Here is a 26,752-nt window from a genome sequence, read left to right on the forward strand (position 1 = left end):
GCCACAGATCTCTGTTCCACCAATTTCACCTGTATATTTATATGCTAGTTATGTTTATGCTGACTTTGAAAATATGTCTGTCCCATTGTCAGTAATGATTATAATACTCACTGCTAAGCTGACAGAAAATTAGTTTTGTTTCTGGTTTAAGGTACTGCAAGGAAAGGGGAGTGAAGATTCATGTAAGCTGGTATAAAAGTGGACCAGATTTGACTGCTCTTTGCTTTCCATTTGCTCAGGCAATGAGATGGAACAGAGGGGTGGAAGATGCTGCATGGCTAACAGCAGTGAGATCTAGCAGTGTATCAAAAAAAAACCCAATTTGCTATTGCACTAATTGCACATGTCACTTTATGGAAATTTCTTTTGACAATCACATTTTTTGTGTTCCCTTTGAGGGTTCTTATATCCATATTTCTCATTAAAGCATTAAAATATGCTTCAGTGCATTTCCCTTAGTGTATGTTGCCAGAAGTTCATTGATTTTATTTTTACAGGGAAATTTTGGGGTACTTTACCAGGCAATGATTTGGAACATAGAACAGTACGGGCCCTTTGGCCCACGGTATTGTGCTGACTTTTTAAGCATCCTTCTTAATTAATTTAATCTTTTCCTCCTGCAGAGCCCATTATTCTTCATTGTCTGTACAGCTATGTACCTACCTGAGTGTGTCTTAAGTGCCCTTAATGTAAAAACAAAACTACCTCTGATGTCTCCCCAAACTTTCCTTCATTCACCTTAAAAGAATGTCCTCTGATATTAGGTATTGCCACCCTGGGAAAAAGGCAGTGGCTGTTCACCCTATCTGTACCTCTCATAACCTTATATACCTCTATCAAACAACAGGAATTCTGCAGATGCTGGAAATTCAAGCAACACACATCAAAGTTGCTGGTGAACGCAGCAGGTCAGGCAGCATCTCTAGGAAGAGGTACAGTCGACGTTTCAGGCCGAGACCCTTCGTCAGGACTAACTGAAGGAAGAGTTAGTAAGAGATTTGAAAGTGGGAGGGGGAGGGGGAGATCCAAAATGATAGAAGACAGGAGGGGGAGGGATGGAGCCAAGAGCTGGACAGGTGATTGGCAAAAGGGATATGAGAGGATCATGGGACAGGAGGTTTGGGGAGAAAGACGGGGGGTGGGGAAGAACCAGAGGATGGGCAAGGGGTATAGTCAGAAGGACAGAGGGAGAAAAAGGAGAGTCAGAGAAATAATGTGTGTATAAAAATAAATAAAGGATGGGGTACGAGGGGGAGGTGGGGCATTAGCGGAAGTTAGAGAAGTCGATGTTCATGCCATCAGGTTGGAGGCTACCCAGACGGAATATAAGGTGTTGTTCCTCCAACCTGAGTGTGGCTTCATCTTTACAGTAGAGGAGGCCGTGGATAGACATGTCAGAATAGGAATGGGTTATGGAATTAAAATGTGTGGCCACTGGGAGATCCTGCTTTCTCTGGCGGACAGAGCGTAGGCGTTCAGCGAAACGGTCTCCCAGCCTACATCAGGTCTCGCTAATATATAGAAGGACACATCGGGAGCACCGGATGCAGTATAATGTGGATAAATGTGAGGTTATCCACTTTGGTGGCAAGAACAGGAAGGCAGATTACTATCTGAATGGTGTCAAGTTAGGAAAAGGGGAAGTACAACAAGATCTAGGTGTCCTTGTTCATCAGTCACTGAAAGTAAGCATGCAGGTACAGCAGGCAGTGAAGAAAGCTAATGGCATGTTGACCTTCATAACAAGGGGTGTTGAGTATAGGAGCAAAGAGGTCCTTCTGCAGTTGTACAGGGCCCTGGTGAGACCACACCTGGAGTATTGTGTGCAGTTTTGGTCTCCAAATTTGAGGAAGGACATTCTTGCTATTGAGGGAGTGCAGCGTAGGTTCACGAGGTTAATTCCGGGGATGGCGGGACTGTCATATGTTGAAAGATTGGAGCAACTGGGCTTGTATACACTGGAATTTAGAAGGATGAGAGGGGATCTGATTGAAACATATAAGATTATTAAGGGATTGGACGTGCTAGAGGTGGGAAACATGTTCCCGATGTTGGGGGAGTCTAGAACCAGAGGCCACAGTTTAAGAATAAGGGGTAGGCCATTTAGAACGGAGTTGAGGAAAAACTTTTTCACCCAGAGAGTTGTGGATCTGTGGAATGCTTTGCCTCAGAAGGCAGTGGTGGCCAATTCTCTGGATGCTTTCAAGAAACAGTTAGATAGCCTCTTAAAATAGTGGAGTCAAGGGATATGGGGAGAAGGGAGGAACGAGGTACAGATTGTGGATGATCAGCGAAAGGTGGTGCTGGCTCGAAGGGACGAGTGGCCTACTCCTGCACCTATTGTCTTTTGTCTATTAGGCCAGATCCAGGGTTGTCTTATAGTGAACAATTAACTAATTAGATTCTTAGAGTCATAGAAAAGTACAGCACGGAAACAGGCCTTTTGGCCCATTTAGTTCATATCTAGATTTGTATTCTTTGGAGTTTAGAAGATTGAAAAGATATTCTATTGAAACACAAGAATTTAAGGGGGGGGGTAGAATGACAGGGTTGATGTTGAGATATATCCACTAGTGGGAGAATCTTGAACAAGGCACATAATGACAAGACAAGGAGGCGGTCCTTTAAAATTGAGGTGCTCCGGAAATATTCTCACAGGAGAGTGGTGAATCACTGGAGTTGTCTACCTAGGTGAGTTGTAGAGACTAGGTAATTACAGGGCTTTAAAGAGGAGGTAAATAGATTTTTGAAAGATGGGGAATTGTGGACAGTATGAAACTAGCAAAGGAGAGGTGCTGAGGTCTGAAGCAGATGAACTGATATCATATAGAATGGCAAAGCAGGCTTCAGAGTTAAAGCGGCATGCTGCTGGTGTTTTCTCTGTCAGTGTTCTTGAACTCACCGGTCATAGTCTTGCATAATTGCCTGATATTCTCTGGGACATATTCAAGAATATTATATTTAGCATATGATAGCAGCCACTTTTAATGTACTCAAACATCAAATAACAGAAAATAATTTGGTAGCTAAAACTGCATGGAGTTCTATGTAAGTAATAATTTTTAATTTTTTTCACATATCCACTTGTGCATGTTGATAACAATATCACAACACAAGTTTCCATCATTCTTAAGATGCCCTAATAATCCAGAATTATCACAATATTGACTTCTCCAAACAGAGATCAGATGAAAGAATTTATCAACTAGAGTCAATTGAAGTAAAAACGATGCACAACTGTTCCTGTAATATTCAAGTAATTATTTAGCATGTGTAAGCAAGTGTACTTTTCAATACTGCTAATTCTGATAATTAGCTGATGTCAGTGTACTCCATGAGTGTACAGTGATGATTCAATGTATTAAATCTGATGTTCAAAACTTCAATGTGGAAATTGTGCAAGTATAGTCTCAAACAGTTCGTAAACAAATGTTGGTTTTTGCACAACACTCCAAATTTGCTCAGAAATTTTGACCGTAATCTTTTATGTCAATATTAAAGTTTATTACAGTTAATGTTGTACAGTGCATCTCATAACTTGAGCAATACCTGTAATGTTGCCATCTACTATATTATAAATAAATCCAAATTCATATATTTGAATAGGTTTCTTGGCGCTATGTCAACTGCTTGTTTTCCATATTGTTTTCATAAATTGATCTTTAACTTGTTTCTACACAAGTACAGAGATTCTGCACTTTAGGAATATTTTTACTGCTACTAATAAGACGGTAGGATGATTCTAACAACTGCTTTGCTTGATTATTTATATAAAAATAAAATTTGATTAATTTGTTCTTTGTTTTGATGAATATGAACAGAAGTCAAGAGAAAACAGCTATTCTTTGAATTTGCCTAGTTCGCTGAATTAAATATATTTTAAAATGTACATTTTCTTGTTAAATTGTTTCAGAAGTTGCATATTATCAGATCAGTTTCCTTTTAATTTGAATATGAAACCTTGAAAATACTATTTCAAAAATGATCTAGAGATATTATTGTTTGTAACCTAATTTATTAAATGGAATTTCTTCGTATAATTCAATGTAAAATACATTGTGTACTTAATAAATTTGTTGTTAGTATTTTAATGGACATCTGTGATTGAAGAATCACTTTGCAATAATCCATTCCAATAATTCAATAGCCAATTAAAGAAGTCCAAACTTGTAGCTTGAGTTAAGGCAAAACAAACGATGTAAATAATCTGCCTTGTCTAACCAGAAAATGTTAACATCGGGGATTTGCAGTAAGTCTCCAGGCCAAGTAAAAGAAGATGAAAGCTTTGCAAATCCCACTGAAATCTTTCTCAGTAGTGATCTACCAGAGATCTCTGCAGTTTGTATAGTTCACCTAATTAGTCTTCAATTGCTATTCCTTAAACTTCATCTAGTGAAGCAGAAGCATTAAGGGTATAGATTCTTTAAATTGTTGCTGCTATCAGTGATGCAAACAGGCCAGACTGGATAGTTCTTTAATAAAGATGGTTAATTTAGGAGAAATTATTAAGGGCTGTAAGTTGCTGCACAATAAATTAACCAAAGGTTAAGAATTTCTTCAACATTAATGAAACAGCTTCTGGTAGCTAAGGAAAATATCTATGTCAAGGATCTGTTGCCAATGCAAATATCATTATTAAATCCAAATTTTATTTTACTACTTTGCTTATTTACAGATTGCAATACTTGAATGCAGTGGTAAAATTTCACTTTAAAATGAGATGCCTTCAAGCTATTTGTTTTTTTTCCATCAAAGGGAGGCAGTTTTTCAGGTGTTTATCTTTTTCTATCAAAGATTCTAGTTCTGGTATTCATACATTTCTGTCTTTTAATTCTCCTCAGTATATTTATGTCTTCATTATTTCTTTTGTCTTTTGAATTCCTTTCAGAGGTTTGGTTCATTTTCCATATTAAAGTTCAAAGTCTTATTAAAAGGTTAGCCATCTATGGCATTAAATGGAGTAAAACAAATCTTTTGGAATTATGTAGATTTGTATTTATGCTTTTAGACAGAATACAATTGTTTAAAATTTTAGTTAAGTTGGTGCTTGCTTCATGTATGACAAACTATTAACAATACTAGCTAATTCTTTGCTTAAACTTTTAAGAAAATGTTGCTATCATATATGTCTCATATAAAAAGATGTTTGTTGACTATCATTTTGCCTGGATTGAACAGTGGAACAAATTAATCCTGCAGATGCTGAAATTCCCCTGCAGAACAGTTTCCTGTGCTTGTCACTTCTACAAACGTTTGTAGGTTAATACTTAAATTTTCCAAACCTATGTAAGGTGCTAGTTTACGGTGATAGCTGATGCACAAAGTTAACTAAAAATCTTTATGTTCTGAATGTAGGATATTTTTGAGATATTATACTTTATCGTTTTAAAAGAATTTCGATTTGAAAGATCTACTTGTTTTAATGGTCACAGTATAAAATATCTGTTGTGAACCCCTGTGAAATAGGGAACAGAATAAGAAATGGGTCATGCTCCATAAAGGATCATATTTCTATCCTCTGTGTTCCTCAAGAAACCCATCTAAAACCTGTTTTGTTTTTATTTAGCTGTAAAGATCTTACAGTATTAGGCACGAGACTGTTAAAAGTCAGTCTAAACTGTTTCACGTTTATATTTGAAAAATACCTACATATCTAGCTGCTTTAAATAGCTTAAACTGTTGGTTGCCTCCAGGCAGGTGTCAGCATAGCTCTGAATCTCATTTGGTATATCTACCTGTCTCCACTATCGCTGATGACAGTACTGTAGAAAATTATAATACATAATCTTTCTACCAGGGGAATATGTTAAAGCTCCTTTTATTTTTGTACTATTGGGCATATACAGTATTAAATTTGTGTAGTACTTTTGAGTTGTGGATGTTGATCGCAAAATGAATATGTCAGTATTTAAATTCCCTCCCGTAATCACTCTGCCTTCAGGGAATTACTTGAAACCACTCTTTGATCAAGCTTTAATTAAGTACCTAGAAAGCTTTACTTTTTAAAATTTTCTTTTATAAATTGAAGTTTTTATTACAAATCTGTTTTACATGAATTACTTAAGTACAATTATCATAAATTTATCTTTTAGGTGAAAACGCTAAAATTGAAGTTGCTTTTACTTTAATATGAATATTATAAATAAGTTGCTTGCTACAAAACTGTCTTTCATTTTGACCACGCCCAATTACATTTCCTGTTCCAGATTCCTAAATATTTGATTTTTGCATGCTTAACTGATGAAGCTAGGGAGGGAAGAGATGCACTAAATGTCATCGCATAACTGAAAATTCTCCTTGATATCCTGACTGAGGAAATCTATGCAGTGTTAAATAATGTTATTCCACAAGTCTAACTTTTGCAGCCTTTTATTTTAAAATTGTGTCTTTCTGATGATACCTGGACCTTAATGGTACTGCAATGGTATTAAAGGGTGGTTTTGTATACACTTGCACTTTCTTAGTACTATACAGTATTGTCATCATTTACACAAGGTTGTAAAATGCTTCTTTTGTTGACTTAAGTATGTGATAAAACTGCAGATGCTGGAAATATGAAATAGAAACAGAAAATTCTGGAAACTCTCACCATCACAGACAGCATAGATGGAAGAAGAAACATGAGTTAACACTTAAGCCTCTTTTCAGAACTGGAAAAGGGAGGAACCATTTAGTTTTAAATTGCAGACTGACTGGGGAAAGATGTGGAGGTATAATAATTCAAAGGAAATAACTCAGACAAGATAAGAACAATGACAGAGTTGCCACAGTGATAGGTTCTGATGAATTCATCTAGTTTATAGTTGATTGATTAATGAGATATTTAGCGGGAGAGGGAACACACAGAAAACATGTAAAACTATGAAATGAGCTATAGGAAATGCACAACAAACCAATCCATAATGGTGGAGGAAGAAAAACAGAATGAAAATTACCTCTGAACTGAAAATCTCTCTCCCGCTCTTGTCTGACCTGCACAGACAGGCACCTCCCAATCTCCACCTAGTTAACTCATCACCTGCAGCCCACTTAAACCCAACTCTCACCCAGAATCCTTGTTCATTCATATGAACTAGCCAGCTTAAAGCAGTTGCTCCTGGCCTTTAGTTACCTTGTTCCCTTGTTGCTTTGTGGCCCCTCATTTTTGTTATTTTGCAGATTATTAGTCAAGTCATTTACTGCTAAATTGATCAGCTGCTCTGCGTTTGGGTCAAGCCTTCTCTACAATTCCTGACAAAATGAATGAACCAATGATTGACACGGCAGAGTATGCTCGCCGAAAGCAAGTCATCCATCGATAGGAGTACACGATCTTGAAGCAGCAGGAAACCACTGACCAGATGCTCGTCACTTTCAACTAACTCTCCGTCTTGATATTGCAACCCTGCTGCATTCAACCTCCTCCCTTGGAATCCCAGATTCCAGTGCCCGAATGCTTCAACAGATCCCCAATGTGTAGGTTACAGACTGAGCTGAAGTTGCCTTCGTCATTCTCTCTTAACTGAACAAGCTCAGACCTGGGCCGTTGCCATCTGGGACAATAAAATCCCCATTAGCAACCAACATGAAGATTTTACCACGGAGATGCGCTGGGTTTTCAACTATCGGGGAAGTGGATGGCATGCAGCGGATTGGATTCTTCACCTGTGTCAAGGCTTGTGCTCGGTGCTGGATTACACAATGGAATTCAGGACCCTCACGTTCGGAGCTGGATTATGCAGTGGAATTCAGGACCCTCACGTCCGGAGCTGGGTTACGCAGTGGAATTCAGGACCCTCACGTTCGGTGCTGGATTACACAGTGGAATTCAGGATCCTCACGCTTGGTGCTGGATTACTCAGTGGTATTCAGGACCCTCACATTTGGTGCTGGTTAACACCCTGGAATTAGGACACTCATGTTCGGTGCTGGATTACACAGTGGAATTGAGGACCCTCACATTCGGTGCTGGATTACACAATGGAATTCAGGACCCTCACATTCGGTGCTGGTTAACACCCTGGAATTCAGGACACTCATGCTCGGTGCTGGATTACACCGTGGAATTCAGGACTTTCACACTCAGTGCTGGATTACACCCTAGCATTCAGGACCCTTGCAGTGGAGAGCGGATGGAATGCGGAAGCACTGCTGACTCATTACCATCACGGCCTCTTGGAGTCCCTGAAAGATAAGCTGTCCACCTGCGAGATGCCCACTAACCTCAAAACCCTCAGCACTCTGGTGCACTAAGTTAACCAGTGTCATTTTGCAACGACCCTCCAGATCATCAGCCAATACAGCAGTTCAATTCCCAGAACCTTTTCAGGCTTCAAGATGCTCATCATCAGCAGCTCCAGAACCCATATAGGTAGGGAGAACTCCCTTAACCACCCCCCCAAGAGCATGAGCGTCAGTGGAAAAGCACCAATAATGGGCCTTCTGTCTGGTAAGCTCCTCCGAACCCCTCTTTCCAGGACCATAGCCTGACTCACTGTCTCTGTCCTCCTCCATGCCCTGATGGCTCCACACACACAGGAGGCTCTATCGAGTTCCAGCATAGTAGGCGACTTTCTGGATCGGATTCTGCATGGACAGCTTGACTCCCTACCAAATGTATCTCTCACCCCTCTGCATCATGGTCATTTATAATGTGCCTCAGGGCCTCAGATCGTCAGAGCACACATAGGGCCTCTGCACATCAGCATTGGGGGGGCACCACAGATCCATCCAATCACTCGTCCAACACTGCTCTCTTCTTGCTCCTTACCTCAAACATCTGGGACTTTGAGAACCAGATCCTTCAGCATGAACCTGCTCCGGATGACACAGCTGACAACTGCTTGTACATACTGGTAGCTGTGTGCTCTGAAGCACTTCAGTAGGCCCACTTCTCACTTCTCTCCAGCCATCCAGGCACACTTTCCAATGGAGCCATGGTGATCATGTCAGAGGTGAACTAGTTCTCCAAGGCGGCCTTTTCATGGCTGTTCCCAAACTTCTGTCAGCCACTAAGATGGTGGATCTGGTTCTACCACTTCTCCCAGGGCATTGCATCTGGCTGGAGCCCACAATTCATCTCTAGCTTCTAGCAAGCCTTCTGCTCCCTTCTCGGCACCTCTGTGAGTTTGCTCTGTGGCTATCATCTGCAGACCAATGGACAGCCAGAAACAACTCAATCAGCAAGTGGAGAAGTTTCGGCAATGCTTCTCCGCCTCTAACCCTTTGACATAGAAGAAATATCTGCTCTGGGTCAAACTGCCCCATAATATACACACCTCCTCTGCCACAGGTGTATCAACCTTTGAAGTGCCTTATGGCTGCTGACCCCTGTTGTTCCCTACGGAGGAGCCAACGGTGGAGGTCCCTTCCGCCAGGGCCCTGGTTCGCTGCTGCCAGAATGCTTGGAAGAGGACACGGAGCACCATCCTTGCTGCCAATTGCACCTACTGACGACAGGCTAACCATAGATGGCGCTTGTTATGCTTTGTAACTCGAGAAACTAGTTGAGAGAAAAACACAAGAGCCCGGAATACTTGTGGACATAGTTTTTCTTTAGTGAGGAGCTCATATATGACATGGTGGTGTAATGACATATTCCATTCTCATGCTTCTTGCATGTAGCCCATAATGAATTATGTAAACAACAAAGCATGCTTAATCAAACAATATATTTACAATATTACTGATATATTAAATACACTACATTCCTCGCTGCCCAGATAGAAACTGTAACTCAATATAGAATGCATCTCAACTATAACTACTATACACACATCCACAGCATAATAAATTTTAAATTGTTTCATTTAGGCTTAAGGATTTCATTGTTGTGGGTGATTTCTTGCTCTTCTGGGATAACACCTTTCCTGACAAAGGGAGTCACTTTGCTTGGCAGATGAGACTTGCGACTGTGAAACAATTTCATGTTCTGGGGACTTCCTCTAAGATGGTTGCAGGAGTTGACTGAGACTGATCAGGAAGTGGTTCTGACGGCTCTAGACACCTTTCTTCAAAGTTCAAAGTAAAATTATTACCAAAGCACATATATGTCACCATATACAACCCTGAGATTTATTTTCTTACAAGCATAGTCAATAAATCCATAATAGAATAATAACCAACTTGGGCATTCAACGAGTACGAAAAGAAAGAAATAATGATAATAAGTTAACTTGAGATGAAGAGTCCATGAATGTGAATCCATAGATTGTGGGAAAATTCTTCTCTATTGACTCTGCCAGGGCAATGCAAGGTACAAAGTACTCTTATTATCAAAGTATGTATACTGTATAGAACGTTGAGATTTGTCTCCTTACAGGCAGTCACACAAAAAAAAAAAAGAAACCCAATAGAACCAATTAATAAAAGACTGCCGAACACCCAATGTGCAGACAAAAATAACAAACCATGCAAACAGTAAAAATAAGCAAATAGCATTTGGAACTGAAGTTCACAAAAAGTGAGTCCGTAACCACGAAGCCAGTCACAACTGATCCAGGAGCCTGTTAGTTGCCGACAGCCTCAGTTCAGCACAAAGTCGAGTAAACCTCACAAGCAGCAAGCTGAACATCAGCCTATCCCCTGCCTCCAGCCCCAACACTGTGACCTGGTGCTTAAATTTGCCAAACAACTGGTTGTTGCATGCTCTGAGACACAGGTCCCGCCGGTTCAATACGCTCTGGGGACCAGGACCCACTGCCTCAGTTCAGCCCATACTTGACCTTTCCAATCTGTCCAAACAGTAAAATTGGTCAAACATCAGCTTGTTCCTTGCTCTTGGGCCTGGGCCCTGCTGCCTAGACTCTGCCTTGCTTTGCCTCACCTTGGCTCTTCTGCTTTGAATCAGCTCAAAGTCTGCTCCAGCAATGACCAAACATTGGCTCATTCCCCGCTCTCGGGTCTGGGCCCCGCTGCCTTGATGTGGCTCGTACACACCACACCACGACTGTCCTGCACCTTAGAGACTTTAGTTTACACCGCAAAAACTCAACTCCGAAAGTGAAGTTACAGGCTATTGATTGCAGTGATCATTTTTGAGAAAAAGGGTGATTATTAGAGTAGCTAATTGTTTTATTTGCTGCCAGCATTTTGTTGCTGTACTTCAGCATCACCATATTAAACTGGAATGCAGGCCATTCCTAGGGATGGAGAAGCACTGCTCTTGGCATCTTCTGGATGTCATGGCATCCCAAACAGTGCATGGCAAGCATATTCTTGATATGCTTGCGTCTTTCAGTGCCATCTTTGAATAGTGATGTTGCATCATCCAGTAGCTTTCTTAATTCATTTTCAGTTGATTCCATTGCAGGGGATGTGCCATGGCAAATGATGGATTGATCTCCAATCAAGTCGTAGTTGTCTTAGCCAATCACGGCCCCACAATGTTGGCCTTCCAATTCTTATCGCATGCAAGCTGAATGTGGCTTGTTGATTGTTGTATTTCACTGTTACAAGTGTCATTCCTATAGGAGTTACCTTTTCTTCAGTATAAGTTTTTAGTTGGATATCTGTACGCTTGAATTCAGTATCTCTAAGATGCATTTAGACTCATTTTGTGGAATGGCTGAAAAAGTCTAGCCAGCGTCCAATTTCATTTTAATTAATTTGTTGTTCACTTATAGTGTAAGCCATGTTGCTTGCCTTGTTAGCTTTCACATGTAATTCTCAAGGCTACGCAATCCTGTGTCACTCCCATCATTATCAGTTTTTTTATCAAAAACATGCAGATTAGTGCTAGTTTTGAAACTGCAACTTGATTTTATATCTTTTTCTCTTCCCTGTACAGTCCATTTATTTTTGTCTGCACCGCCTGCTCTTTGTAAGTGTCCCAATTTGCTGCTTTTGCTGCAAGTTTTGCCTTTAAACCTGCATTGTTGTGCTGTATATGAGCCCCTGTTACAACGGTAACACAATTTGGTCAGCCAGACTGATTTCTTTTTAGATGTTGCAATTTTATTCACGGTCAGCTTCATTTCTTACTGGAGTTCAATTGTGCCTTGAGCTGCTGTTTCCATTGATACAGTAATTTCAACTGCTCTTTTAGGTGCGAGTTGTGCTTCAGTTAGGAACCCTTTTTAAATATTTTCTTGTAAGATTCCACAAACTAAGTGATCTCTCAGTACATCATTAAGCCGATTACTGAACACACAATGCTCAGGCAATTTCTTCAATTCAACTGTGTAAGCTGAAATGGACCCCCCCCCCTTCCTTTTGATTTCGCTTATGAAACCTGAAGCATTCTGCAGTTAACAATATTTCAGTTCTAAATGTTTCTACTTTACATTCACAATACCAGCAAAGTTCCTTTTGGCTGGTTTGGTTGGAGTACTTAAACTTCTAAGAAAACTGTATGCTTTTCCACCTATTTTTTTTTACCAAAATATACTTTATTCAAAAATAAAATTATGTACAATAAACCATTCAATGCCTTTCAATCCTTTACAGATGTTTCCATTATGGTCTATACGTATCCACACTTCTGGCCACCCACATGGCACTCCATTGGTTCACCTTTCCACATCATTGTTGAGGGGAATACTCCCCGACACCTGATGCCTCCCACTCCCGCGGGAGAATGTCTACATGCCAAAGTTCTTTCACTAAATCTATTTAACCTACCTTCAACGTACTAAGAATCAGTTTGCTGGATTTCCACCTATTGCACTCAATGACACATGACCCTCACTTTTAATTGGTTGTTTTATTTGCTTCAAAGTACTGCTCAATTTGTTCAGTATATATCATCCAGTTATCTATTGTGGAATTGAATGTGTCTACCTTTCTAAAGTAGCCATCTATTTCTGCTTTCTTTTTATTCATTATTATTATTATTATCCAGTACTCACTGTTCATGTGCTCACGAATTTTGTCCATCTTTGCCTCTTTTTTAACTCAAGCGTCTCTGGTCACTTCCAAAGAAACATGCTTTACTTTTTTTCTTAAAAACTTGAATGACTCTCACCCCTTCTGAAGAAAAAAATATGCTGTGCTTCAACAGATAGGTAGTCATCTTGGGTTCATTTTAAATCTTCCTCTTCACCACTGTTATGTTTCGTAACTCCAGAAACTAATTGAAAGATAAAACACGGGAGCCCAGAATGCTTGTGTACTTAGTTTATGATGTATGCTATTCAAGTGCTTCGTACGTATAACCATAATACATTATGTAAACAAGGAATGCTGAATCAAGCAATAGTACTCAAATATTAGATACACTATAGAGCCCAACCAGTCTACTCTGGCCTTGGGACCATATCTGGTTGTCCACCCAAGTTCTACCCCTGTGTATTGACTACTGCAAACTCTTACCCCAGTGCATTGGGCCCTTCCAAGCTACCCACTGCATCACACCAGTCACTGTTTCCAGCTGCCACTATTCCTGAGGATCACACCTACCTTTCATGTGTCCTGCCTCAAGTTCATGGACTACGCCACCCACCTGAGCCTACACCTCCAGAACCTGGGAAGATGAAAGGTGGCCAATTGCACATAGTTTGCTGGTTGATGGATTCATGTCGTCGTGAATGGACTGTGCAATACTGATTGACTGGGAAAGAAATGGCCCAAAAGAGGGGTCTTGAGGGCTGTTTAGTTTCATCACTCATTGAAGAATTCCACAGGACCCATCCAGCTCACCCTGGACCATCGGTTGTTGGCTGTAGGGGAGGTACAGGTCCTCCTCCCTTTTGGCCCCTCTTTTCCTTTGACATTCTTGTTTTTCTGTACCACTAATTCAAAATGTGCCTTGATGTGAAATGTTGTTTAATAACGTTCATTATAAGAGAGTTGAAGTTTTAGCATTGCATTTCCTATATAAATGCAAATTGTTCTGGTTTTACATCTTCATTTTTCAAATCCTTTTCCTCTGAAAATCAAAATCTTCAGAAGCTAGAGTTATCAAATAAAAACAGGAACTTCTTCAAATACTCAGCAGTTCACATGGTTTCTATGGAAAAAGACATCAATTAACATTTCAGATCGAAATCCTTTCATCAGAATTGGGGAAGTTGTCTACGATATGTTCTATAATATGATCACATGTTTAAACAATACATGCATAATAAGCAATTAGATTTCTTGAATATTTCTTGTTGGTAGTGAACACAGACACGTTTAAAATTTCGTTCTTCATTTGTTAGATGCTTATGCTTTGTTCTGCTTTGTAATTAGTTATATGTTATTTTGTTACTCACAGATTGTATTATGCAAACCCACTCCCCAATGTTATTTTTTTCTAAACATGTTGGAGCACAGACCAGGATAGGTCCTTGCTACACTAGGAACACCCAAGGTAAATACAATTTATCACTTAACATGTATAACGTCCCCAAAAATAAACATCTAATCTTGACTTTAATAACTGTGCTTTCTTTCCAAATGCAACACAGCACAACACAACTCTTGGTTTCTTAGCTTTGAACAAAAAAGTCCCTCTCCCACATCCAGCAAACTGCTTCTTAGTATGTTGAAGGTAGGTTAAGTAGATTTAGTGAAAGAACTTTGGCATGTAGACATTCGGTATTTTTTGAGGATGTGACTAAACACATTGATGAAGGAAGAGCAGTAGATGTAGTGTAATATGGATTTCAGCAAGGCATTTGATAAGGTACCCCATGCAAGGCTTATTGAGAAAGTAAGGAGGCATGGGACGCAAGGGGACATTGCTTTGTGGATCCAGAACTGGCTTGCCCACAGAAGGCAAAGAGTGGTTGTAGACTGGTCATATTCTGCATGGAGGTCGGTGACCAGTGGTGTGCCTCAGGGATCTGTTCTGGGACCCTTACTCTTCGTGATTTTTATAAATAACCTGGATGAGGAAGTGGAGGGATGGGTTAGTAAGTTTGCTGATGACACAAAGGTTGGGTGTGTTGTGAATAGTGTGGAGGGCTGTCAGAGGTTACAGCGGGACGTTGATAGGACGCAAAACTGGGCTGAGAAGTGGCAGATGGAGTTCAACCCAGATAAGTGTGAAGCGGTTCATTTTGGTAGGTCAAATACAATGGCAGAATATCGTATTAATGGTAAGACTCTTGGCAGTGTGGAGGATCAGAGGGATCTTGGGGTCCGAGTCAATAGGACGCTCAAAGCAGCTGCACAGCTTGACTTTGTGGTTAAGATGGCATACAGTGTGTTGGTCTTCATCAATCATGGGATTGAGTTTAGGAGCCAAGGGGTAATGTTGCAGCTATATAGGACCCTGGTCAGACCCCATTTGGGCTCTAGTTCTAGTCGCCTCACTACAGGAAGGATGTGGAAACCATAGAAAGGGTGCAGAGGAGATCTACAAGGATGTTGCCTGGATTAGGGAGCATGCCTTATAAAAACAGGTTGAGTGAACTTGGCCTTTTCTCCTTGGAGCGACAGAGGATGAAAGGTGACCTGATAGAGGTATATAAGATGATAAGAGGCATTGATTGTGTGGATAGTCAGAGGCTTTTTCCCAGGGCTGAAATGGCTGCCACAAGAGGGCACAGGTTTAAGGTGCTTGGGAGTAGGTACAGAGGTGATATCAAGAGTAAGTTTTTTACACAGAGAGTGGTGAGTGCGTGGAATGGGTTGCTGGCAGCGGTGGTGGAGGCGGATACAATAGGGTCTTTTAAGAAACTTTTGGATAGGTACATGGAGCTTAGAAAAATAGAGGGCTATGGGTAACCCTAGTAATTTCTAAGGTAGGGACATGTTCGGCACAACTTTGTGGGCCGAAGGGCCTGTATTGTGCTGTAGGTTTTCTATGTTTCTATGTTTCATTGTAGACAGAGGTTATTACAAGAGCTGCAGTATTAAAAGGCAAAAGGAATACTAGGTTTTCTTTCTGGAGGTACAGAATACAATAACACGGAGATAATATTGAATGTCTACAAATCGTAATCTATATTACTTGAAGAAATATGTCCAGGTTTAATGTCTGTTTCAGAAAGAATATTATTATAAAAGAAGGTACACTTAAGATTCAATCAAGTTATTATAATGAGGAAGGAGTATGTGATACAAGAAAAATTAAAAGGAGGATGTGAAATGGTGAGTACAGCTCCCTAAGTTATAAGGTAGCTTTAGATAAGGATAAGTATGGACCTTGCGGGAGAGTATTAAATTTGAGCAGAGCAAATTACAAAAGCATTAGGCAGGAACTAGGGAGATTTAATTGGGAACAGCTGTTTTTGGGTTAGTCCATATCGGACATATGGAGGGTGTTTAAAGACCAACTAAACAGAGTACAGGACCGTTATGTTCCAGTCAGTAGGAAGACCATGGTTAGCAGTGTAAGAGAACCTTGGATTTCAAGAGTGGTGATGGATTTAGTCAAGAAGAAAAAGGAAACATATGTAAAGCTTAGGATGCTGTCTGGATTAACGGTTAGACAAACTTTTGTTGTTTTCTCTGGAGTGATGGAGGCTAAGGGGTGTTCTGATAGTTTATAAGAATTTGAGACAAGATAGGGTAGACAGGAAGTACTTTTTTCCAGAGTAGAAATGTCTACTACCAGGGTGCATGCATTCAAAGGAGGAGGGGGTAATTTCAAACGAGATGTGAGAGGGATAGAGAGTGGTGCGTGCCTGGAATGCGCTGCCTGTGGTAGTAGTAGTGGCAGATAGATTAGTGACTTTTAAGAGATGTTTAGATCAGCACATGAATGTGAGGAAAATCGACGTTCTGTAGGCAGAGAGATTAGTTTTGTTGGCCATATGACTACTAATTTAATTGGTTTAATTTAATTTAATTGGTTTTGCACAACTTTGTGTGTTAAAAGACCTGTTCCTACGGTGTACTGTTCTACGTTCTATGTTTAAGGTCGGTATTCACTACATCTGAAGAAACTAAAGAACCATTTGTGAGATATCTTCAAAATTATGAATACCACAAAATATTCATTGTTCCATATGGTAGGCAGTACAAAGTAGGAAACAGAAAAAGACTTCAAAATAATTTATTTTATCCAGAACTAAATCAGTTGATTGTTTCTGGAGACATTAATTTTCTACACTCAGGTAAAGCTGCAGATTGCCTAGGCAATGAAGTGGAGATTGGAGGCTGATAGCAGCATACCTTAAAAATAGCTTTCTGGAGCTGGAAGGATGAACATGGTTGGTCATTCAGAGAGTTTAGCAATATTTTGCTTTCTCTCAGAGACTCCATTCCTAAGTTGTAGACTCTATTCTGTTCCTTATTTGAAGCTGAACCAGACCAAGAGCAAACTTGGTGTTATATTTGCCCCTGAGATGAACATTTGCTGCAAAGCTGTGTGATCACTAACAATGCCTATTTCCATACCACTGGTGTAATCATCTCTGCCCAAATTAATCTAATTATAGACCCGCCACACTTTCATCAACCTCTAAGATTCAATATTCCAGTACATGCGGACTTGCCGTACTCTACTATTCTTATGCTTGAGGTCTTCAAAACTTCTGCTCACATTCCAACATGGGCTATACAGGTGACCCCGCTTTTCGAATGTTCGCTTTACAAAACCTCACTGTTACGAAAGACCTACATTAGTACCCTGTTTTCGCTCTCAGAAGGTGTTTTCACTGTTACGAAGAAAGGCAGCGCGCAATAAAAAATCAGCGTGCGATAAAAGGCAGTGTGCACCCTGAGCAGCCGCTCTCCCCTGGATTCGGAACGGCATTGCTTAAACACGTTGCATTGAGCAGCCGTCAGCAAGATGAGTTTTAAGGTGTTGGAAAAGCCTGAAAGAGCTCGTAAGGGTGTTACACTTAGCATGAAACTAGACATAATTAAGCGTTTCGATCGTGGTGAATGAAGCAAGGACAAAGTGAGTTTGGCTTTTGGAAGCTGACGAAGATGATGTTGAAGAGGTTTTGGCATCCCATGACCAAGAACTGATAGATGAAGAGCTGATGCAATTGGAAGAGGAAAGGATAACAATCAAAACCGAATGCAGAAAGTGAAGCAACTGCGTGAGATTTTCGCTGCAATGATAATGTACGGCTTTAATTTTGAAAGGGTACGTAGGTTTAGGGGATATTTGCAGGATGTTTTGAGTCCTTACAAAGAACTGTGTGATAGAAAAATGCTCGAGGCTCAGCAGTCAAGCAAGCCTTCCGCATCAGCCACAGTAGACGATGAACCTCGACCTTCGACATCGAGGCGGGCAGTCGTAGGAGAAGATGAGCTGCCTGCCCTGATCGACGATGAGATGACACCACCCGTGTCCCACCACCCTAACCCCTGGGCCCCGGACAGATACTGTACCGACTCGCGGAGAATGCAGCAGTAGCCAGGAGGCACACAGCACATCTTTAAGAAAAAAGCCGAAATAGACATGCTAATTAATTAGATGCCACCTAGCACGTAATTGTCGGCCCAGATCAGTGCCGATGCAATCGGCAATCACCTCTGATCTGCGCCATTTACGTGCCAGGCAGCACCTAATTAATTAGCATGTTTATTTTGGCTTTTTTCTTAAAGATATGATGTGTGCCTCCCGGCTACCCCTGCGTTGTTCGCGGCAATGTATCGGGTCCGCGGCCCGGAAGGTGGGGGCCACTGTACCACCCAGCCTGCGACGACTCAGTCTAACGCACCATCATCAGTGTGCTCAATGTCTTCCCAATTCCCGTAAGTGATACTACACTGTACATACATTATTTCTACTTTATATAGGCTGTGTATTTTTATGTGTTATTTGGTAGATTTGGCAGCTTCATAGTTTAAAGGATACTGGAGAGCGCATTTATGCCAACAGCGCTTGCGTGAGATTTTTGCTACGGAGATCTGTGCAGGCAATCGTTGTAGAGAAGTATTTCTACTTTATATAGGCTGTGTATTTATCATATCATTCCTGCTTTTACTATATGTTACTGTTATTTTAGGTTTAATGTGTTATTTGGCATGATTTGGTAGGTTATTTTCGGGTCTACAAATGCTCACAAAATTTTCCCATATAAGTAAATGGTAATTGCTTCTTCGCTTTACGACATTCCGGCTTACGAACCGTTTCATAGGAATGCTGTACCTTCAGATGGCGGGGAAAACCTTTTCTTTGATCTTTCACCTTTCAGTTGCTCTTGTACAGTATGGTATATCTTTGGGATGTCAGAGGAAGCTAGAATACTTGAGAGAAACTCACGCGTGCACAGGAGGGTGTGCAAACTCTACACAGTCACAATCAAACCTGAGTGCTGACTGTTGAACCACTGTTCCATCATTAACTTTGAATTGGATTGCTTGTCTGTTGACCTATGTGCCTTAAGTTGGCAATGGCCTAAGCTCTGAATTTTCCTCCTGAAACTTTTCCTAGTTTACACATCACTATCTTTTAAGTCACTATTTAAAATCTGCCATTTTGCTTTGTGTTTCTCTGTTCTAAATGTCTTGTGTGCTGTGGTTTGTTCTTTGATAAACCTCGTGCAAAGCATTTGAAGATATCTTGCCATGTTAAATAGTATATTTTAGGTAGAAGTTGTCTCCATTCAATTGCTACTTGTTAGAACAACTTGTCCTGATGAAAATTTAAAACAGTACTCTTGTAATTATAACATTAGACATTGATGTGGGCATAATAAGCTTTTATGATCTCTCACTGTTTTACCAGAGATATAAATAGGAAAGATTTTCTGTTGCCCAAAGATCACTGGTAAATTACTGCCAAAGCTATGCTGTTTTTCCCTCTGAGGACCTAGGTGCAGAATTTCATTTGGAGGCCAGCTTCCAGCACATAAGTGAGGCCCAGGACGGTGCATGGCCTCTATCCATAGAAAAGACCAGCTGCACTGAAGAGATCAGTATTTTCAGCAGTGAGACTCTACCTCATTTCACTGGCTGGCAAATCTGCAGCTTAAAACGTGTGTGTATCTATGTTGTATTTGTCAACTCACCTATATATAAAAAAATTGTGGTTTTAACAGTTAAACATTGACAGTTTTTGAATGATTTTGAACATTTATGATTGATATTCAAAATTACTTTACACCTGTCAAAACACGCACATTCACAGGGACATTTGAATAATATTCATTCTCATTCTCTCTCTCTCTCTCTCTCTTCTCTCTTTCACACACACACACTCACTCACTCACTCTTTCTCTCTCTCGTAAATGAACATTTAAACTAAATAAAATCAAATTAAAATCACTTCTTACCTGCAAAATCAGCAAGTTTGTGCTGTTCTCTTGTACTCCACAAGAAGTCCAACTGGGCAACATGGAGGAACCACACAATTGCATATAAGACCGTCACAATAGCATCCGGCCGTGAATGTTATGGTTTGCCTAATAAGCTTGTATTAAATAGGTCAGCTCTGCTCTAGTAAAGGGATTTGAGTTTCTTTACACATTTTAAGCTAATTCTCCACTCCATTATTTCAAGGTATCATCAAGTATTTGTGAAGTCCTGCAGTTGTGGAGTGATTAAATTTGTACAGATACCTTAGATTTCAAAAGCTCAACATTGCAAATGCTAAGAGAGAAACTATAGAAATTTCAGATTGCTGACTTTTCTTCTATTTTGATGGAAGGCCAATGTCCTAAAACATGAGCAACAGTTGTCTGCTGGAGGAACTCAGCAGGTCAAGAAGCATATGTAGATGAAAGAAATCATTGATGTTTCTGATCAAAACCCTGCATCAATATTTCTCCTGAACCGAAACATTGAGAAATCCTTTCTCCCCACAGATGCTGCTTGACCTTCTGCATTCCTTTAGCAGATTGTTTGTTACTCCAGATTCCAGCATCTGCCGTCTCCTCTGTCTCCAATCTGAAATGTGAATTTGTTTCTCCATAAAGGCAGCCTGTCTGTTGAGACTTCTTATCATTGTGTAGAAGCGATTATAAAGGTGGAGGATCTTATGAAATTAGGGTGGAGTAAGAGACTTAAAAACAAGAATGAGAATTTTAAAATACATCTGCTTAAATGAGTGGCCAGTGGAATAGAGGAAGTGTAAGTGAATGGGAATTGGTCCAATTAGGAAACTGGAAGCAAAGGTTTACGTGAGCTCAATTTTACAGAGAGAAGAATGTGAAACAGATAGGAGTGTGCTAAATTAGCAATGATAAAATCTTTAATTGATCTGTTATGTTTCTAACAGAATAAATAATTAGTGTAATATTAGTCTACTATAATTTTCAAAGTTTATTCTCTATGCTAGTTTTGAACAGTTCTAGTATTAAGTAATAGGTGCTATCCACATATATTTTACATGTAATACAAATATAAATGTAATGCAAAAAAAACTTGATCTCAAAATCAATCCTTATTTGGGTATTCATGTGTTTATTGAATTCTGATACTGCAGAATGTTTGCGTAGTAATGTTTAATTTATTTAAGATTCATCATTTGAATACCAACTTTGCCTCCAACTTCCATCCTGGCCTTGAGTTCACTTGGTCCACTTCTGACATCTCCCTCCCCTTTCTAAATCTCTCTCTCTCCATCTTTGGAGATAAACTGTCAACCGATATATTTTATAAATCTAATAAATTCCCGTGGTTATTTTGACTATACCTCTTCCCACCCTTTCTCCTGTAAAAATACTATTCCCTTTTCTTAGTTCCTTTGTTTCTACCACACCTGCTCCCAGGATGTGAGTTTCCTTTCTGCAACATCAGAGATGCCTTCCTTCGGGGAGTCGAGTTTCTCTTCCTCATCCATTGATGCTGCCCTCACCCACATTTCCTCCATTTCCTGAACCTGTGCACTCACTCCATCTTCCCACTGCCTTAACAGTGATACAGTTCCTCTTGTCCTGATCTACTACCTCATGAGCCTCTGTATACAACACATCATTCTCTGCACTTCCACCATCTGCAAAGGGATCCTAGCACCATTTCCTCCCCTCTCTCTACTTCCTGCAGAAATTGCTCCTTCCAGTTATCTCTCCCCACTAATCTCCCTCTTAACACTTAACCCTGCGGGCATCCAGAGTGCTACACCTACACATTCACCTCCTCTCTCACCTCCACTCAGAGCCCCTAACAATCTTTCCAGGTGAGGCAGCATTTCACCTGCAAATCTGCTGAGGTTGTCTATTGTGTCTGGTGCTCCCAATGTGGCCTCCTGTGAGTTGATGAAATCCATTGCAAACTGGGGGACCACTTCATTGAGCACCTCTGCTCCATCTGCCAAAAGCAGAGCTTCCCAATGGCCAAACATTATAATTCCAATTCCCATTCTAACATGTCCATCCATGTCCTCCTCTTGTGCTAAGATGAGGCCACCCTGAGGGTGGAGGAGCAACGCCTGATATTCCGTCTGGGTAGCCTCCAACTTGATGGCATGAATATTGATTTCTCCTTCTGGCAAAAAATAATTCCCTTCCCCCTCCCCCTCCCCCTTCTTCTATTCCCCACTCTGGTCTCTTATCTCTTCTCACCTGCCTATCACCTCCTCCTGGTCCTCTCCTTCCCTTTCCACACTGGTCCACTCTCTTCTCATATCAGATCCCTTTCTCTTCAGCCCTTTACTTTTTCTACAATTGGCTTCACCTACCACCTTCTAGCTATCCTCCCCCAACCTCTTTATTCTGATATCTTCACCCTTCCTTTCCAGCCCTGAAGAAGGGTCTCAGCTCGAAATGTCAATTGTATATTGATTTCCATAGACGCTGCCTGACCTACTGAGTTCCTTCAGCATTTTGTGTGTCCTCGCCATTTGAATGCCCATTTCCTAGTCTCCATTGGTAATGGATGTTGGACATAAAAAAGGTGAAGCAAATGGTCAGGCAGCATCTATGGAAAAGAGTAACAGTTGATGTTTCAGGTCAATACCCTTCATCAGGATTTGGAACAAAAAGATGAGACCAGACTTCTTACTCTGACTTCTCATCTTTTTTCCCCAGTGCTGATGAAAGAACTCGGCCCAAAAGTCAACTGTTTGTTCTTTTCCATAGATGCTGCCTTTCCTGCTGAGTTCCTCCAGCATTTTTGTGTGTGCTTGGATTTCCCGCATCTGCACATTTTTTGTGTTTGTGAAACAAATGGTGATTACATTTGGAAGGCTTGATATTTGCTTCAGTGTTGGCCACTGGTGGAGGTTTTGAAGACTGGACGGTGTCTAATGGTGCTCTGATGTTTAAATAGAGTTGCAAGAACAAGTCAGTGAACTACAAGTCAGTCAGTCTGACACCTGAAGCAGGGAAGTAATTGGAGGTAATTCTAAGGGGCAAAATATACCAGCATTTGGATAGAGCTAGTGAGCATTGCTTTGTGCATGGGAGGTGGTGCTTAAAGAACTTATTAGAGTTTTTGAAGAGGTAACCAAAAATGTAGATGAAAGATAGGCCAGTGGATGTTATCTATTTGGACTCTAGCAGATCCTTCAACAAGGTTTGCATGGTAGTCTGGTTTAGAAGGTGAAGTTCCACAGAATCCAGGCAAAGCTAGTTAAATAGATTCAAAATTGGCTCAGAAATCAGAAGCAGAGGGTGGTGTTAGAGGTTGTTTCTTGTAATGGAGATCGGTTACTATTGATATGATACAGGAATCAGTGTTGGGACCTTTAATATTCATTATAATTTTGATGCAGAGCACAAGGCTTGATCAATAAGTTTGCCAATGGTGTGAATTGGCTTTGATAGTGAAGAAGATTTTTCGTAGTTTACAGGTGAACCTTGATTGATTAGGGAAGTGGGCCGAGGAGTGTCAAATGGAGTTCATTTTAGATAAGTGTGAGGTGAAGCATTTTGGAAAGTTAAACAACATAGGAGCTTGTACTATGAATGGTCGGGCACTGGGGAGTGTAATGGAATAGAGGAACCTAGGAGCATAGTGAAAGTGGCAGCTCAGCTAGACAGGATGGTGGAAAAAGGTGTTTAGCATGTTCATCTGTCAGGGCATTGAGTATAGGAGTTGGGACTCTGTTGCATTTGTATCAGTGTTTGGTGACATCATAGATTTAGTTACCCTGTTATAGGAAAGATGCGGTGAAGCTGGAAAGAGTGCAGAAAAGTTTTACAAGGATTTGCCAGGACTAGTGTCTGAGTTACAGGAAGAGGTTGGCCAACTAGGTCCTTTATTCCTTGGCATGCAGAAAATGCGGGCTGACATTTTAGAGATTGTTTTTTTAAATTATAAGAGTTACCGGTAGGTAACAGTCGTTTCCCCAGGGTGGGGGATCCAGAACTAGGGGGCATAGATTTAAGATGAGAGGAGAAGGATTTAAAAGGGACCTGAGGGGCAAACTCTTCATGCAGAGGATGGTGAGATAATGAAATGGACTGCCAAAGGAACTGGTGGAGGCAGGCACAGTAGTATCATTTAAAAAGCACTTGGATAGGTGCATGGAGGTGTGAGGCTTAGAGGAATGTGGATCGAACGCAAGAAATTGGGACTAGTTGGGTGGGCTCCGCGGTCAACATGGATCCATTGGGCCACAGGGCCTGTATCCGTGCTGTATTGCTCTAGGACTCGAATTTTTTTTGTAATTCAAATTTTTATTATTTATTCTTATTTTACAAAGCAGCACAGCATATCATAGAGCAGATACAGTACAGCATATTTACACAGCCATCCCATGACAGGAAAACAAATAAAACTTAGAAACAGAAAGAAGTCCTAATTGAGGTTTATATTAACCTGACAAGTTTTTATCCCTTGCTATTAAATAGCTGGTGTAGTGTTAGAAGGGAATATAATTTAAATCCCTTAATCTCCTCATTAAATCCTTCCTGTTTCAAATATTCTGCTTTCCCTCACTTCCATACTATTCTTCCTTGCAGTCTCCCAGTAATGTATTACAATTACGTTCTATGCAGAATTATTTGAAGTTAAGATTTATTTTGCATGAATACATACAAGCAAATTTCTTTGGAGGTACCTAAATTTAGAGGAATAAAGTTGTGAGTGGGGTTGTAGTAATTTTTTTTGAGGTGAGATGTACCATTAGCAGTGTGAAGTTTTAATGCTAGATGTACTCCAGCTGTAGAACTTCAGGCTTAATGTTTGAGTCAGTCTGAAACATTAATGAATAAGCAACACAAATTGTTGCAGCAGTTGATTCACATTAAAAATGTCTCTGATGTGCTTTGTTGGATCATGATTTGATTTTATTGATGTCATGAACTTTTCTAGGCTTCCCACTCATACTGTTTTTACTAACAGAACTGATTAAGCCATACTTTGTCATAATTTTGTCCTTAATATGGTAATTGTCATTAATGTAGCATATCCATTGGCTATGAAATTGCACTATTTGAGCAAAAAACCCATAATTTTTATTTGTCTTCCCACTTATTCTGATTGTTATTTTTCTTATCTGCCACTTTAACCTTGAAGAAATTTTAGAGCACCCTTTAGGTTAGTCTTGATATTGTGCTTTATTTCATGTTTGTTGTACTTGTATAATGTTGATTTGTATTGCTAAACTCCTCGATTATAACTATTTTTCACTTAGCTCCAAATCCTTTGGGATTTTGGTCTATGTTATACCTAAGCAACTTGGTGGATTTACAATATTTATTCATTGACCCTCAGAAAGCACAGTGATGCAGCACTGACCTCAGTTGCTGTCCGTGTGGAGTTTGCATGTTCTACCTGTAACCATGTGAATTTTGCCTAAGATGTGTTTATTTATAAGTTGTTGGCTACTGTAAGTTACCCTGGTGTTGGTTAGTGATAGAAACATCAGTGGGAGTTGATGGACAAGGGAGAGAAAGCAGGAAATAAGTGGAGAAATGGGATTAATGGCAATGCTTTGATGGGCCAAATGACTTCCTGTGACAGATGTATAAAGATGAAATTGAATTGTAATTAAATCAATTGTAATTAATTGAATTAGCTGGACAGCATGACAGAGGATAGTAATATCGATGCAAACATTGATAACATGAGAAATTCTGATTTATCCTTCTTAGACTGTCCTCTTGAATAGAGGATGACTCCTATCTACTACAGGTTTTGTAGGTTCTCAGGAGGCTATAGAGACCAATGTAAAAATTGCAGATTATTCCACAGATAAGGTGAAAGCTGGTTGACCAGTCAGTTGAGAGGAGAGTTTGTGAGATCATGCACTCCTCGGACAACTTGCACAGGACTTCTGCATGCCCCCATGCATCGCTCCGAGGTTCTATCCCAAATACTTCTCATCTGTTTGGACTTATCATGGATGATGGATTTCCATGAGTCTGTGGGAATGTTGCACTTTTTCAAGGAAACTCTGCACACATCCTTGATTTTTGTTTTCTATCTATCTGGTAATTTCATCCGTGACAGAGCTTGGAATTTGAATTGGTCAGTCTCTTGTATGTAAAACAGGTAATTAAGAATATGTTTCTTCAGAGATCTGGAGGTTCAAATACTAAACTGGCTTTTTATTTGCAGTTTTTTGTCTCTATTGGATGAAATTTATAATTTTCCTATTGGGCAGAGGTGGATTAGTATATACGGACACAAGTTCCTTTAGTCACAGGAAGAGGCAATTCATACTTTGTACATGTTCTTCTGGTTAAATTATGTTGCCTAATAGATCTTTGAGCGGTCCTAAAAGTGATGAAGGGCAGTTTAATGACCCATACTGCCCTGTTCAGACTGGTAGTAAATCCTCCTTAACACAAAAAACATTGTCTCATTGACAACTGTTTGCTTCACTGTTACTACTTCTGATCAGCTTGTTACTATGTTTGAAAAACCTAATTCTGAGGCTTTAATTTGAAATGCAATTGAACAGATGGTTTTGCTAAAATCACAAGGATTATTATGTTTTGAACTTATGTTTTCCCATTTATTGTTTACATGATACATTGATGTGTTGCACTTTTCACTAAATGAAAACGTTTGAAGATTTTGTATAGTTGTAAATAAATTGGTTGCAGAACAG

General features: G+C 40.1%; 1 protein-coding gene across 1 annotated transcript in view; it reads left to right on the top strand.

Annotated features, from left to right (window-relative positions):
• The window catches only part of tmem135 (transmembrane protein 135), a 435,985-nt gene that overhangs the window by 334,106 nt on the left and 75,127 nt on the right, over nt 1-26,752 (top strand). The window lies entirely within an intron of this gene.

Source organism: Mobula birostris, chromosome 7, assembly GCF_030028105.1.
Source record: "Mobula birostris isolate sMobBir1 chromosome 7, sMobBir1.hap1, whole genome shotgun sequence".
NCBI classification, from domain to species: domain Eukaryota; kingdom Metazoa; phylum Chordata; class Chondrichthyes; order Myliobatiformes; family Myliobatidae; genus Mobula; species Mobula birostris.